The sequence below is a fragment of the Octodon degus genome, unplaced genomic scaffold (assembly GCF_000260255.1).
Source record: "Octodon degus isolate 3935 unplaced genomic scaffold, OctDeg1.0 scaffold00018, whole genome shotgun sequence".
NCBI lineage: Eukaryota > Metazoa > Chordata > Mammalia > Rodentia > Octodontidae > Octodon > Octodon degus.
In genome coordinates, this window is record NW_004524594.1 from 22,230,261 (window position 1) to 22,234,796 (window position 4,536).

The 4,536-nt window shown below is 39.8% G+C and overlaps 1 protein-coding gene and 1 pseudogene across 1 annotated transcript in view; one reads left to right on the top strand and one right to left on the bottom strand.

Annotated features, from left to right (window-relative positions):
• Positions 1 to 4,536, bottom strand: part of Pacs1 (phosphofurin acidic cluster sorting protein 1) — a 218,023-nt gene that overhangs the window by 106,073 nt on the left and 107,414 nt on the right. The gene's annotated exons all lie outside the window — the stretch shown is intronic.
• Positions 2,509 to 3,422, top strand: LOC105741640 (annotated as a pseudogene).

Consider the following 4,536-nt stretch of genomic DNA (forward strand, 5'->3'; position numbering starts at 1 on the left):
CCCCCCCCCGCCTTGCCTTTCTCTTATTATGACACCAATCACTGGACTTTGTCTCATTTGAAAAGATTCTACTATATAAAGTCTAGGACCTAGGACTGCAATATTCTTTCTGGGGGCCAGTATTCAGCCCACTGTACTAAGTAATATCCATCTGGCTAGGGTCCTTAACTGAGTATCTTTCTCATGACACATTTTTTTCACAACCTGATGTGAGAAAAGCTCTTATATCAATGGAGAATCCCAGAGGGCATGGTCTCACATGCCTTTAATCCCAGCACTCTCAGCAGGAGGATCTGAGTTCAAAGCCAGCTTGAGCTACATAGTGAGTTCAAAGCTAGCCTGAGCTACACAGTGAGATCCTGTTTTGAAAAAAGAGTGAATCCCTTGATACAATGAATACTGACCCCTAATTTGCCTGTTTTGCAGAATAGAACAAAGGCTTTTTCTGAGGAAGGAAATGTAGCAATAGAATCACTATATTATCTTGCTAAAGTTTTAAGAGGAAGGGCTGGTGAGACAGCTCAACAGGTATGTGTAAGTGCCTGCCTGGCAAGTGCAAGATTCTGAGTTTGACCCCAGTACCAATAAATAAAATTTTAAAAATTTACATGGAGGGGCCGGGGAGATGGCTCAGTGGAATAAGTGCTTCCCTGGCAAGCTCATGGACCTGAGTTCAATCCCCGGTTCCGCAAAAAAAAAAAAAAAAAAAAAAAAAAAATTTACGTGGAACTTTATTCATTGTCCCAATAGAATCAGATTAATAGGATCATTTTATTATTGCAATTATCCACGATACTGGCATTCTTATTGTCTGAGTTCTTTTTGTTTTTGTTTTTTGCTGGCTCAGCCCACCTTAAGGGCAGGGCTGGTGTGGCATGTAGTGGGGGCGGGCATCAAACCGAGATCTCCTGCGCCTGCCTAAATTTGCCTAAGCAGGCACTTTAGACCACTGAGCTATCCCACTGGCCCTATCTTCCTGAGTTCTAAATAGCAATTATTCACTTTCTCGTCAACTATCTGGGAAGAAACTATTTTCCAATTAATTAGAGAACACTAAGATTCCATCTAATCTAGCAATAACCTCCTTCTGGCTAGAGTCACAACTTCTTTTGGTTTCTTTTCTCCACTTGAGTGCTTTTTTGAAACTACCCTTCTGACAGGTCATGCAAATTGCCTATGTCTGTATGTTTGTACTTATTTCCTGGGACATCTATTGACTACCTGTACCTCTCACCAGTCCAATCTATTTGTATCCTCTATTTTGGAGGTTAATGTAGTATTTTTCCATGTTGGACATACATACAGAGGCAGGAGAGTAACGAAGCTTCATTTAACTCTGCCTTGCACTCTTATAGATGTGTGACATATTTCACCATACTTTTTTCTTATTCTGTGAGGGGCACTACTACCTGCATCTTACAGTATACAGACTGAAATATCATCAGAGAAAATGGGCCCCTGAGTTCCTGTACTTAGCTATTACTATATAAACAAGACTGCAGCAGAAATAGTGTGCTAAAACTGTGCTATTAGAGGTAAAGTTATAAGTTCTAAGAAATGCTTTTTATATAGCTCACATTTCCAATAATAGGTAGTGTTTTATGAATTTATTTACTTAGCTATTGGGGATTGAACCTGGGACCTACACCTTAAGCTACATTCCCAGTCTTTTTTTTTTTTTAATTTTGAGATACCATCTCACTAAGCTGCCCAGGCTTATCTTTCTGCATTGCTAGAATTACAGGTACACACCACCATGACATGCACATGCATTAATTTTGTAACCTGAGAAAAAAATTTTCTTTTAGAACTTTATTTTTATTTTATTTTTTGTATTTAGTACAGGGTCTACCAGATCTCACTATGCAGCTCGGACTCAGTGACCCTCCTGTTTTCAGCCTCCCAAGCACTGGGATTATAGGCATGTGCCACCACACCCAGTCTCAATGGCCAGCTTAGCATGCCCCGCCAGGGATCAAACCCTGGTCCCTGCCATCTGCCTAAGCAGGCACTTTAATCTGCTGAACTAAAAATATTTCTTTAAATAGAAAAAAGTATCAGTTTGTGAAGTACAACACAGTAATAAAGGTATGAACCAGACACTGCAATATGCAATTAACATACCCTCAACATACCTGTAATTCCTTTTTCTTTTCTTTTTTTTTTTTTTTTTTTTTGCAAAACCAGGGATTGAACTCAGGCCCTTGTACTTGCCAGGGTGTAACTCTTATTTTATGGAGAAAAACTGAGAAACAGATAAGTTCAAGAATTTGCCCAGAAGTTGGGGATGTAGCTTAATGGCACAAGCGCTTGACTGGCAAGAATGAGGTCCTGAGTTCCATTCCTGATTTAAAAAAAAAAAAATCACTTATTAAAAAAAAATTGCAGGACTGGGGCTGGTGTCTGGCCCAAGCGGGCCGCGAGATGTGAACGAGCGGCAGGAGGTGGGCAGTAGACGCAAGGGCTGGAGAAGAAGAGGGACCTGGGTCATCCAGAGTGGAAATCTCAGGAAACAAGCCTGACAGTTGGAAAATGAACTTGACCTGAAACTAGTTTCCTTCAGTAAATTATGTACAAGTTATAGTCACGGTGGTGCCAGAGATGGAAGACGCGACAGTTCTGACACAACACTGCTTTTAAGTAGGTCGAGCCAAGACAGAATGTTTGAGACGATGGCAATTGAGATTGAACAGCTTTTGGCAAGGCTTACGGGGATAAATGACAAAATGGCAGAATATACCAACAGTGCCGGTGTCCCCTCCTTGAATGCAGCATTGATGCATACGTTACAGCGACACAGAGACATACTGCAGGATTATACACATGAATTCCATAAAACCAAAGCAAACTTTGTGGCAATACGAGAAAGAGAGAATCTCGTGGGATCAGTGCGAAAAGATACTGACTCATATAAAAGTGGATCTGGAGTAAACAACAGGAGAACTGAACTATTTTTGAAAGAACATGACCATCTTCGAAACTCAGATCGTCTGATAGAAGAAACAATAAGCATTGCTATGGCAACAAAAGAAAATATGACTTCACAGAGAGGAAAATTGAAGTCAATTCACAGCAGAATGAACACCTTGGCTAATCGTTTTCCTGCTGTGAACAGCTTAATCCAGAGGATCAACCTTAGGAAACGGCGAGACGCACTCATCCTAGGTGGTATAACTGGTATTTGTACCATCCTATTGCTGCTGTATGCGTTCCATTGATGGGACCTCTCCAAGAACTCTTGGCAACCACCATTTTCACGCCCTGATCTGGTGTAAGGAAAAGAAGAAAGGAGAATTTGACTGCCCTGAAAATTAGCCTGACCAGCCAGGTGAATTCAAAACTGATAGGGCTCTGTAACATGGATTGAGCTGAAGCCAGTTTTTTGTGCTTTTATAACACACATCTTGTTTTTACTTTAAAATTTTAAAAAAAGTTTCAATTGCTTTTGTCTCCTTAGGAGGTAAGTAAAGCAATCAAAAACAAGAGTTTGTGCTTCAGTGATAGTGTTGAAACCTGATGACAAGCCAGGTTCAGAGAGCTGGACTCTTCAGAATACCAGGTTTCTCTGTACTATCCAAAGTCTCTTTTTCTTTCAGCCACCAGATTGAGTTGTGAATAAAAATAATTCTTGTCCTTTTATTTGAAAAAAAAATTGCAGCTAGTGGATAGCAGCAAGGATGATGAGAATCTATGTTTTTATTAGGTTGGGCTGCCTCAATAAAATATGAAATGCCTGAGTCAACACTAGTCTGACCTTCCGCTAGAGTGTGCTAATGCCAAGAAAGTGCATGGTTACAGCCCAAGATAAAAGATAATTACAACAAGATAAACCAGATAAAAAACAATTAGAACATCCTCCATTGCCTCTAGCTCTCTGTGCCAATGTACTCATTATTTCAGGTCACCCCAAACCCATCTCGTCTGATTCCCTACCACAAGTCAAACTTGTCCCTTCACTGAGGCACACACTTGCTTCTACCTGTGGGGTTACTCAATCAGTTCTTTCTTAAGTCCTTCCATGATTCAGATGCTGAAGGACAGAGACTATGTCTTCCTCTTACTTGAATCCTTCCTACCCTTACCTAGCAAAATAAAAGAAAACAGTAAATGTACAGTTTATTTAATTAGGCCATTCAATGAAAATATAGTAAAGAAAGAAAGAAAAAAAATCTGCCCTAACCCATTATACATAAAAGCCCAAGTGTTTTTCATCTAACAGATAGCTTAATTGGACAATACTACCCCAGATTAAAAAGCATTAAATTGGCCCTTTCTAAACAGTGTCACAAATACTGAATATTTTTTTCCCTTTGCCACTGGATAAACTGGCCACCTAGCCAAGACTTTTTTCAAATTAGATCCTGTGGTTAATTCCTTAATCCGTTAGCATTTCCTCACATCTTGTTTCATTCTTTTTGTGAAAGTGGAATAATCTTCCACAATGTTCTCATAAAAGTACACCCATCAACATAAACAAATGTCATCCTTCAAACATGAGGTTAGCAACCACCACACCCCAAAAGAGCAAAATCCCTA